Raw genomic sequence first — 12,288 nt, forward strand, 5'->3', positions numbered from 1 at the left:
AGCCCCCGGGAAACTCTGCCTGTTCCCCGCAGCTTTTGCCAAGGGTGTGAGTGGGTCTAGAATTTCTTCCCTGTTCACAGGACCAGGCGTAGGGATCACTCAGTTACTTCAGCTGTGTGTGGGACAAGACACAGGCTATGTACTCAGATGCCACCTTGGGATCTACCCAAAAACGACTGGGCTGACTGCCAAGAGATGGCTTTAAACCAGAAGAAATGGAGATGTCTGTAATTGGCAAGTTTATCTTCCGCTCCCTAGATGGAGGGAGACCCAGGAGAAGGATGGAGGCAGTTATGGGAAATGAAACACACTACATTCTCACCACTAAATTTGTATTGTCCTGTGTGCATTTTTTTTTTTTTGAGTTGAATTTTTGCTCTTGTCCCCCAGGCTGGAGTGCAGTGGTGTAGTCTCAGCTCACTGCAACCTCCACCTCCCGGGTTGATGCAATTCTCCTATCTCAGCCTCCCAAGTAGCTAGGATTACAGGCACACATCACCTTGCCCGGCTAATTTTTTTGTATTTTTTAATAGAGACGGAGTTTTGCCATGTAGGTCAGGCTGGTCTTGAACTCCTGACCTCAGGTGATCCACCCACCTCGGCCTCCCAAAGTGCTAGGATTACAAGTGTGAGCCACCGCTCCCAACCTGTGTGCATTTTTGACTCCAGCTCCACGATCTGTGCTAGGATTCTAGTGCTGTCACTGAGAGCTGGGGGACCCCGTGTGCTCCTTGAGCCTGGTCTCCACACCTCTGACCTGGAGATCATGCTGTTCCTAGCAGGACAGAGCCAGGTGCCTGCTTGTTGACCCTGCCATGGGAGACTGCAGGTGCCAGCTGTTTCCACCGTTATAACTGGGCCTCCACCACATCAGCACCTTGGCAGCCTCCCAGCTTGGAAGAGTCCTTGTCTGTGCCCCACTTCCCTGCCACCCTTACATTCCTCACCCAGGGGGCCATGTGTTCAGTGGGAGGGAGCTGAAGAATCACCAGCCTCGCTCGCCCCGGCTTGTAGCCCCAGCTGGCCTGCCTGGTGGCCATCACAATGGCAGACACAGTTACTAACAATAGCTGAGTTGGCAGGACTCGTCCACCACAAAACCTCCCTCTGTGGCCCAGATTTTTATAGGAGACAGCAGACCTGAGGTTTCTGGCTCTGCATAGGTCTTAATCAAATGCCATCAGGCCCAAGGCAAATTTGAAACATAAATCTTTCAAAGCAATTTATCTGTGGGTTGAAAATAATCACAGGGCGTATTGGCCCCTGGACAGAGGTAGCTGCTGGGCCGGTGGCTGGAAGAGGAGAGGGTGTGATGAAGCCTCCATTGAGTCCTGCTGGTGGCCTCCACCCCACTCTCAGCTGCCTGATTCAAGAGAAGGCATGGAGATGTTTCAAACTGGAAACTGTCTTCCCCACCTTGCCAGCACACACACACACACACACACACACACGCACATACACACACATACACACACACATACACACACACACATACACACACACATACACACACACATACACACACACACACACACGAAGGTGACAAAGTTTATTCCTGTATCGAACAAACTCTGATTGAGTGTCTACTCTGTGGCTGGCTCATGAAGCGATCGTGATGGAGAAGAATAAGGCAGCTGCCCTCTCTCAGGGGTTACAGGCTCAGAGGAACAGGGGATCCACCTGGGAGAGGGTACAAGGACCTCAGGGGGCCAACAGTGCTGGAGGGGGCAGGACGAGGCCAGGGAAGGCTTTGCAGAGGGATGGTGCTGGTCTGAGCTGGGAGGGGCACCCTTGTTGTCTCCATGAGCGTAGACCTTGTGTCCTGCCTGCCTTGGCAAGAGGAAGGCTCATTGGAGGAGGAAGTTCTAAGGAGATTTTCATTTCCCAGCACCAGGCCCAAGCTTTGGAGTGCATGAAGGGCTCAGGAAGTGTTGAATGAATGCACGTTAGGCAGCTCCATCTCTCGTAGGATCAGGAAAGGTGACCCATAGGGGCCCCGACTCTGGCTAAGGAAAGGATTGGAGGCCGTGAGTGAACAAGCCAGAGAGGCTCAAGCCCACAGTGGGTGAGACTTGGCAGTTAGGGCTCAGATCGGGAAGGAAATTTCAGAGGTCATTGGAAGGGGCTGGGAAGGACCATTCCTGGGCACCTACACCAGGACTGCTTACCAAGTCTCTCGTTTGGGCTAGAAAATTTAGGGTTATACCTCATTTGGGGAGTTTAGTCCCGTGGGTGACTCCAACCTACTAGGTTGTCTTACCTGACAAGCGTAGGGGGTCATCAGGTGGGGATACCACAGGATGTGCCACCAACATGTTGACCTTAGAGTGTGGAGTGGTGAGCCAGGAGGGGGTGCAAGGTGAGCTCACACTCCTCACTGCCATCTTCCCATATTCCCAACACTGGCAACCTTAAGTTGCACAGGGACACAGGTGCCTATAAAACAAGTCTAGCTCCAGCCCCCTGTCCTTTCGTGGGATAGAAATGCGTTACATTTCTTGGATTTGCAGCCTCCTTGGACATTCATTTTTTGGAATTGCTTCCTGGGATCCAGCTTTTATCACCCACTCTGAAGGTGGGTGAGTCCGAGGCTCATTGCATGGTCATCCGTAAGGTTCGTGCACACCCTAGTTAATCTGCCTTGAGTGCAGAGATTTCAAGATAAATAAGGCACAAGCCCTGCCCCATGCCCTTAGAAAGGTGGGAGAGAATCACTGGATGTGTGGGATGCCTGCTGCTTTCAAGGGAGGGTGTTCAGTTGAAAAATAGATCCTTTACTCTCAAGATTCTCAGAACTAAGCCAAAATCTGGAGTTCTTGGGTTGATGATAAACTTCTGTGACTTATGGGTGCAGGAGGGACTCTGGAAGTCTGGGTGCTCAAAGATTGGGATTTCCAAGACACCTCCATGAATTATGAGGACAACAAGACCAATAATATGAAATAAAGACTGTCCTACAAATTGCCAGTTGTCTGACCGGTGACCCCACAAAGCTTCCTGCTACTAAACAAAGTCCCAGCATGGAGCTGAGTACTTGATCCTTTGAACTAAACATCCCTGAGCTGTTGGAAGAAAGTCTGGTGCAACGAACAAGGGCTTCAGGACCAGGCCAACCTTGATTCCCATTCTCACCATTCATTCTGTTACAGTGGATGGATTGCTTACCTCCCTGAGCCAGGAAGTAATGCCTCCCTCCAGGACCCATGTAGACTGGAGGTAACACAGGCTTCCTATCCCAGCCAGAGGAAGTGCCCTCCATACATGGTCACTGTGCCCCTTTCTCCTGGCCCCTTCCCTGCCCTCTCCCCTGCTGTCCTCCAGGACTCCATTGCCTGCTCTCCAGAAACACCTGGGGGCTCTGCTCATCTGACTGACAAGTTATGGGGAACAAAAGACTCCATCTAGCTGGAGGTGGCCCAAAAGACACTGGATTCCCCTCAGGTTGCCAACACCAAGCCTCAGGCACCCCAGGCCCAAGGAGAACTGACAGGGACAAGCTGGAGAAGGAGGCTGAGGGCCCCACATGGATCTGGGGACACCAGCATTCCAGTGATGAGAAAGATCAGGCTTCCAGGCTGGGTTGGTGTGAGGGTGCAGAGGCAGGTCAGGGGGCCGGGCAGGGGCTCCTGGTTCTGACCTTGCACTTCCGGCTGAAAGAGAGCCAGCCCCCCAGGGTGCAGGGAGTCAGGTTGCTCAGTCCCGAGTGCAGCTGAGGGGCAGCAGCAAGGGAGGGCTCCTCCCCCGGGCACATCCTCTGAAAGTGCTGCCTTGTCAACATTGCTAAAGGTAATGTATTGATACGAATTTTTAAAAATACACTTTTATATACGTGTTCTGGGATACATGTGCAGAACGTGCAGGTTTGTTATATAGGTGTACACGTGCCATGGTGGTTTGCTGCACCCATCAACCCCCTTCGTCTACACTAGGTATTTCTCCTAATGCTATCCCTCCCCTAGCTCCCCACCCCCGACAGGCCCCGGTGTGTGATGTTCCCCTCCTTGTGTTCATGTGTTCTCACTGCTCAGCTCCCGCTTATGAGTGAGAACATGTGGTGTTTGGTTTTCTTTTCTTGTGTTAGTTTGCTGAGAATGATGGTTTCCAGGTTCATCCATGTCCCTGCAAAGGACACGAACTCATCCTTTTTTATGGCTACATAGTATTCCATGGTGTATATGTGCCACATTTTCTTAATCCAGTCTATCATTGATGGGCATTTGGGTTGGTTCCAAGCCTTTGCTGTTGTGAACAGTGCTACAATAAACGCTTTGATTCAAAAACATTTTAGGGAATAACACAGTGTGAAGCGAGATGTTGAGAAGGGCAGAGAAGACAGCTGAAGGAGTGGCCTTTCTTGCAGCTAGTGCACTGGGTCCCCGGCCACAGTCAGTCTCCTGATGAAAAGAGCTCACACTCAGGGACACCAGGCACCTCTGTAAGGGACTGGCATCAACCCCATGGTCCTGACAGCAACCTCCTGAGGCAGGATTGATACAGGGCAGGCGAAATTTAAAGTGGAGCTGAGCCTGTTGAGTTCTTGGCTTTGCCCAGGAAAGAATTCAAGGGCAAGTCAGGGGTAGAAGAAAACAGCTTTACTGAAGAGGCACTGTTACAGCCCCGTGACTGCTCCTGCAGAGCAGGGCTACCCGGTAGGCAGACAGTAGCAGCTCAGGGAGCTTTGCAGTTATATTTGTACTCACTTTTAATTGCATGCATATTAAGGGGTTATGCAGACATTTTTAGGGAAGGGGTAGTAATCATTGTTTCATATTGCTATGGAAAGGGGCGGTAAAGCCCTGGTGTTACCATGGTAACAGTGAATTGACATGGCACACTCGTGGGCATGTCTGATTGAAGCTGCTTTTGCCCTGGCGCCTGTTTTAGCTAGTCCTCGATCTGGTCCAGTGTCCTAGCCCTGCCTCTAGAGTTGAGTCCTGCTTCCTACCTCAGTATTATTTCCATAACCCTTGCTTTGCAGATGAGGAAATGGAGGCACAGGGAGTTGTCCTACAGCCTATTGGAGGCACAGAAAGACTCACTTAAACCTTATAGCATTGACTCTGGAGCTCCCTAGGGTGCCTACCATGTCTACCACCCTTCGGGGTTAGGATCTGTGGGTGTCTGCCCTGCAGGTCTCTTGGCTGGGCAGGACCAACTGGGCGGCCTTCCTCACAGCCACAGCTATGAGGCTTGGGACAGGTGCTGGGCCTGAAAGCTCATTCAGCCCCACTGCTTTTCTTGCAAAGAGGGTATGCCACGGAGGCCCAGAGAGCAAGGGGGTCCTCCCAGGTGAGACGGCAATCAGAGCAGACCGTGCACAGCCCCAGAACCTGGCCCATCCGCATCTCTTTCCCCTGAGCCCTGACCAGAGGCAACATCCCGCAAGGAGACAGCTGGCCTTTCTTACCTCAGGAACTTTGGGGACAGAGAAATATTTCTAAGCCTTTAAAAGAAAATTCTTAAATCCATATTTATGATTTGCAGTAGCAACTAAAAAAGAATAACACCAACTGTTAGAAACAGATCAATGGAACTGATTTGGAGGAGGAAATATGCATATATTACAAAAAGCCAGTCATCGCCATTTGCTTCTGAGATTTTGACAAGAAAAGCATTCAATGACTGCACCGACTTCCTGTGACCGATCGCACGGAGGCACGGCCTGACAGTCCAAGTGCAGCTCTCAGCACTCGAATGAGCCGGGAAGAGCAGAACATGCTTCAGTACAAATGACAGCAGCCAGCTGTCGGCAGGCAGCTGGGAACCCCCACCTCCGACACACGTGTGTGTCATTTCTCTCTGCTGTGAGTGGACTGGAGGAGCCCAGCCTGCCCCGGTGTCCTTCCTGCAGGTCCCTTGTTACGAGGAGGCAGGGGTACTGGGCACCTCGCTCAGAAAAAACTTTCTGAGCTTGTTCTTTCTAATCATAAACATGAAACATGCTTATTATACAAAATGAAAATAATTCATAAAGGTACAAATAAAAATGTAAATCTCACCAGACAGAAACAATGAATTATCACTCTCATGTTGGGGAACATCATTCCAGATTTTCCTGGGCAGATAAGGTTTTATGGGGAGCAGATGATACTCTTGGTCTACAAGCCAAGAAGGGAAGTGACCCAGCTGAGCTACGGTCTCCCATGGGAAGCGGGTGGCAGGGGGATCCCTGGCTGGGGGCTACTGGGTGCCCAGCCCCACGCTACCTCTTCCGCAGCCACTGCCTCACTTGTTCTCACAACACCCTCTAGAGCATGGATTACTGTTCTTATCTTCATGTCAAGAAATGAACCCCAGATTCTTGGCAGAGTTGGGATTTAAGCCTGGATGGCAGGCAGGGAAGCTGCCGTTAGAGGTTGGGGAGGTGCCTGTGGAGGAGTGGACAGTGGGGGGCTGCTTTGCAAGCACTGAGAGGCCTAACCAGCTCAGGAGGTCCTCTGCCCTGACACCCGTCACAGAACCGAGCCTCTCAGAACACTGTGGCTGCAACATCAAACCTCAAATTGGGCAGAATAAGTCCTTAAAGATAGTTTTCTCTGGTGATTATACTGGCTGGTGAGCAAACCTTATTAGTAATTAGTTGCCAAAGATGGCAGTTCCTCAGAGAGCGGAAGACACGGTAATTACTGCAGCCAGTTTCTAACTATCTCCAGCAGAAATCAACACCAAGCCCCTGGGACTGCTGGGGACAGTTTTACATTCTGGAGCGGAGGCCCAGGACTCCACTGCATATTCTCTGTGTGATCAAGCACGCCTCCCTCTTTGCTGTGACCAGGCACGTCCCTCTCTTTGAGACTCTTTTCTCTCATCCGTTCAACAGTGATAACAACTTGCCTTCATTACTGCACTTCATTCGTAGCTGTGTGGCTTCGTGCTCATGTGAACGACTGGGTGGCGGGGGTGGGGGTGGGCATACAGGAGCAGCTTTGCTGACATGGAGACGTTAGAGGTGAACCACAGGGGACCCGTCAAGCAGAGGACGAAGGGAGTGTATCTGAGGAAGGGATCTGGTGCTGAGCCATGTCAGCAGGGGCCGTGCCCTGAAGGCCTGAGGCCTCGCGCCTGGAGTATGAGCCTTGTCCTGACAGCCCCTGGGAGTTACTGGATTGTCTAAAGCAGGAATGTGACAAGTCAGATAATTGCTTAAAAGGAAAACTCTGAAGATAGGGCGCCAATGGCCTGGGAGAGGAGAAATGGACAACGGGAGGCCAGTTAGGGGCCATGGCAGGGATTCAGGGGTGGCTGTCAGGGGTGTGAAGCCCCCCACAGACCTGCCAGTGGTGACAAGAACAAGGGTGAGGCTGACTGTACCAAGGGCAGAAGGGGACACCATCCACATGTGGCCTTTGAGGACGTGTTGGGGTGCCTGGTGTGGAGTTGGTGGGGTGGACACTGGGAGAGGAAATGAGGTGGGAACGGGGGAGGGCAGGGGGTTGTACTACTCTTCTGAGAGGAGGGAGGTCTCTGGGCAATGGGCAGTGCCAGCCCCCAAGAAGCTTCACTGGGTTGTTGTGAGAAGGGAGGGGCTTGGGCATGGCATGGCTACAGGGAAGGGGCCGTCCCGCACACTCAGAATGCACTGGGGCTGGGGTGGGTGGTGGCACCTGTATCAGCTAGAGGAGTCGGGAGGGCTGGTATCTCCTCTTCGATAAACCTGGACAAGATGCCAAGTATAACACGGAGGCTGGCAGAGGGGGCTCCTCCTGTTCCTGGTAGATCAACTCATTGTGGGACTTTGGGCAACTTCCATGGCTTTTTGGGTTCTGGCTTCCAGAGCTGGCTCTCAATGACCTGGAGGTCCATGACTCATGCTTGGTGGAATGGCCCAGGCTTAGCGATAGCTTCTGAGCCTGGAAGACTGTGGCAGATGGATGGGCTGGGCAGGCTCTCTTAGTGCTTGCCTGAGTTGCTCCAGGAAGGTAGAAGTGCCCACACTCTGTGAGGAAACCAGGGTCCGGGCAGACATGCCCAAGGCGGCCCCATGGTGAGTGGCAGAACAGGGCTTCAGCTCAGTCCTGCCTGGCCCCACTGCCTACACCCTCCCTACACAGGAGCATCGTGAGAACCAGTGCACCCACCTGGAAAGGAAGACTTTGCATTTGATTTGTTTAAAATGTAACACTACATCATGTGATTTTCCAGGTGAAATGGATCTTTCAAGGACTCCTCAGCTACTTCTGTCTTGCCTAAGCTTATGTCCCTTCTATTAGAAGCAGAGACCAGCTTGTCAAGGCTAGGGGAAAGTGATTTTAAAATTCCCAGATTGCCTCCTGCCTCAAATACACATAGCTTTTATTTAGACCCAGCCAAAAAGAAAAAAATGTAGTAAAAGCACTAATAGATTACAACATGAAGTGACCAAGTCTATTAAAATGACCACGTTAGCCAGTGGACTCAGAGATGGTGCCTGAAAATGGAATTGCAATGTAGAACCTTAAATGTCTCATGAATCCCCCTAGTTTGTGCTTGGCTCATAAACACTGCATAAACAACATTGGCTGGATGGCTGGGAGGATGGATGGATGGATGGATGGATGGATGGATGGATGGATGGATGGATACGTGAATGGATGAATGGATAGATAGACATATGTTTGGGTGGCTGGGTGACTGAGTGGATGGATGGATGGATGAATGGATGGATAAGTGGATAAATGGATGGGTGGGTGAGTGGGTGAATGTATGTATGTATATATGGATGGATAGATGAGTGAATAGATGAGTGGGTGGTTGTATATATGGATGGATGGATGTTTGGGTAGATGGGTGAGTGAGTGGATGGATGAATGGATGAATGGATGGTTGGATGGAGGGATGGATGGACACATAAAATGCCCTCTCTCTCTTCTTTCCACCATCTAAATTCATGGTCTGATATGGTTTGGCTCTGTGTCCCCACCCAAATCTCATCTTGAACTCTAATCCCCATGTGTCAGGGGAGGAAACTGGTGGGAGGTGATTGGATCATGGGGGTGGTTTCCCCCATGCTGTTCTCATGATAGTGAGTGAGTTCCCATGAAGTCTGGTGGTTTAAAAGTGTGTCCCTACTCACTCCCTCTTTCTCCTGCCATGTAAGAAGTGCTTTGCTTCCTCTTCATTTTCTGCCATGATTGTAAGTTTCCTGAGACCTCTCCAGCCATACAGAACTGTGAGTCAATTAAACCTCTTCATAAATTAGTTAGTCTCAGGTAGTTCTTTATAGCAGTGTGAAAATGGACTAATACACCATTTAACCTCAGAGATCCATCCTCTTCCAGGAAACCCTTCCCGACTGTTCTGTCCCACAAAACTGTTTCCCACATGAAAAATCCTCTCTTCTATACCACCCCTCTCAGAGGAGCAGATTACCTATGGTTGCTCTTTGGAAAAGACCCCAACATAGTTGGAGTCTTGTTTTCTGTACTAGACCATGAGCTCCTGGGGGATGGGGCCCTGTCTGTGTCTCTGCCTCCCTACTGCACTTGGCCAGGGTCTCACATGGTGGCTGCTGGGTAAGTGAGGAGTGAAGGGTAGGCACTGCTGCCACCTGGATTGGGTTGGTGAAATGCCACCACAGCAGGAGACATGGGGACAAGGCAAGGCGTCCCAGTCATACTGCACTCAGCCAGGCAGCTACCACGGAATCTTCCTCCACAGGAGCCTCACTTTACTGGATACCAGGATAAAGAAACTTTATTTGCCAAGAAGTGGCACCTCAGTCTTTTCCAGCCTGGTTTCTTCAGGGCAATTCATTCTCTTTTGGGTAAGTGCTCAGACTTCCAGGCATCCCCCATCTCTGTCTGCTCCTCCTCTGAGATGTGGGTTGTGGGTGTGATTGTGTGTGTGTCTGGGAGCGTGGAGGCTTGTGTGGTCTCCTGGACATGTGGATGGATACTTTGCTCTTCTTTGGGGTAGGTGCCCAGATTGCCCTTGCTCTGGCCCTGGCTTTGTGAGTGCCCACTTGACCCTTTAGGGTACCCAGTGCTGGATTAGATGTGGCCGTGCATCCATTCTGCCCCCAGGCCTTGGGAATTTCTGGATGCTCTGCAGTACTCACAGGTGTCAACACATCATCTGCCAGCCTGGACACCTCTCTCTTGAGAGCCACACTCCAGCTCCTGCACACCAAGAGGTGGGTGCATTCACTCCCAGACCAGAGGCCACAGCCACCCAGGGATGTGGGTGCAAAGACTGTGATGTGTACAAGTTTCCTAGGCTTAGACATAGGAGGTAGCTTAGCCAAGACTACACAACCAGAGAGAAAGACCCAGAACCGACTCCAGCACCTGGGTTCTTTCTAGCTGCCATGGTAATGCTTTTGCTGAGTCTGTGAAGCTGCCCAGGCTTGGAACTCACCACACTGAACATCTGTTTGCAGCACCAGGCATGGAAACCATGCTGGGTCAATGCCAACTTTCATGCTGTTTGGCTGGGCAGTCAGGACAGAATCCCCAGTTCCCACCCTCCAAGGTGTAGAATCTGGCCCAGAGGAACAAGCCACCCACACAAAAGAATGAAAACAGACACGGCAGTAGCTGAGCTCAGGGTGGTGAGAGGAGGGGGATGGGAGGACACCCTCAGTGTGGGGTTGCATCTCCAGAAAGTCGGGTGCACAAGGCAAGTTTACACCTCCAGGAGCTGCAGCCAGCTTTTATGCTGGAAAAACCTCCCCTCTTCCTGTAGCAGCCATCCTGAGGAATCCACAGTTCCCAGAAGGGCTGAGCGCCCTTTCAGCTCCACGTCTCTGAGGCCCAGGTACCTGTGCTGAGGCTCTGACCTGGAAGACGAAGCTGAGAAAGTGGCTGGAGCAGGCAAGCATCAGCCTGGTGGCAGGGAATTGTCCCTGCAGAATCCTGTCTTCCCAGGGAGCCTCGGCCTTTCTTCCCGGCTCGAGGAGGGGCTGATTTAACTACAGATAGATTGCTTAGGAACCACCAGTTACCTCTTGCTGGGCCCGGAGAGCTGAGACCTATGATGGAACACATCCCCAAACCACAGCATGTGTGGAGGCCCAGAGAGAAGTCACACTTCCAAGGTCACACAGCAGGATACTAGCCCAGACCTTTGCTTTTTCTCTAGCTTCTCTACAGCTTAGTGCATTTGCTCAGATGCTCCAATGCTCATGATTGGATTTTATTCCCAAAAGAATCTTATGAGGTAAACAGAGTGGAGAGAATGGGTGTGAAGCTATACTGCTGTGATCATTGATGATAATAAATGATAATGTCAGTAGTCAGAGCTAACTGGTGCTGAGGGTGGACCCTGCACAGGAGCTCTGCTGAGTGCTTTACATGCATTCTCTCATTTAGTTCCTGTTAGCACCAGCCTAATCTAACAGCCCTGAAGATGTAGGTTCCAATTTGCCAACAAGGAAGCAGGCACAGAAGTCACCACTACACTCCCTGCCATCATCTACATGATAATTCAGATAGCCCAGGAAATCTGAAGCTCCTTCAATGCTGTCTAGGGTCTGCCCCATGAGGAAGATTCTAGAAACTAAGGCAGCAGGGCTTCCAGTGGTCACTTTGAATGGCTGTTAAACACTGGTCAGTATTCCCAGCCCTCTGTAGCAGCCTGGCTTCCAGGAGTGGGGTGAAGAGGGGACAGGGACAGGGCAGATGTGACAGGGTCCAGCAGCAGGGAAGGTGTGGTCAAGAGGAGAAGCCTCAGGACAGGAGAGACTGAGCTCTATTCTCAGCATCTTAGATTTGATTGATGGCACATCCAGGCTGAAGGGTTCAGTCAAACTCTGAAGCCAGGGGTAAGAGGACAGAAGAGCGAGAAGATGTGTGCAAGCATGTGCCAAATAGTCACCAAGACCTGCCAGGTGCCCAGCACTATGCCAGTGAGGAGAGGAGAAAGAAGTTCAAGGCACCAGAACATATGATGCTTGCCCAATGGCATTTTCTATCAAGGAGAAAAGATGTGTGTAGATATGGATGTGGAGGTGGTTGTTGTTGTGGTTGTAGTTGTGATTGTGGAGGTGGTTGTGGATGTGGTTGTGATTGTGGTTATGGATGTGGATGTGGTTGTGGTTGTGGTTGTGGTTGTGGATGTGGATGTGGCTGTGGTTGTGGATATGGATGTAGTTCTGGATGTGGATGTGGCTGTGGTTGTGGATGTGGTTGTGGTTGTGGTTGTGGATGTGGTTGTGGTTGTGGATGTGGATGGATGTGGTTGTGGATGTGGATGTGGTTGTGCATATAGATGTGGTAGTGGATGTGGATGTGGATATGGCTGTGGCTGTGGCTGTGGCTGTGGCAGTGGTTGTGGATGTGGATGTGGATGTGGTTGTGGTTGTGGATGTGG

The sequence above is a fragment of the Theropithecus gelada genome, chromosome 13 (assembly GCF_003255815.1).
Source record: "Theropithecus gelada isolate Dixy chromosome 13, Tgel_1.0, whole genome shotgun sequence".
Taxonomy (NCBI): Eukaryota; Metazoa; Chordata; class Mammalia; order Primates; family Cercopithecidae; genus Theropithecus; species Theropithecus gelada.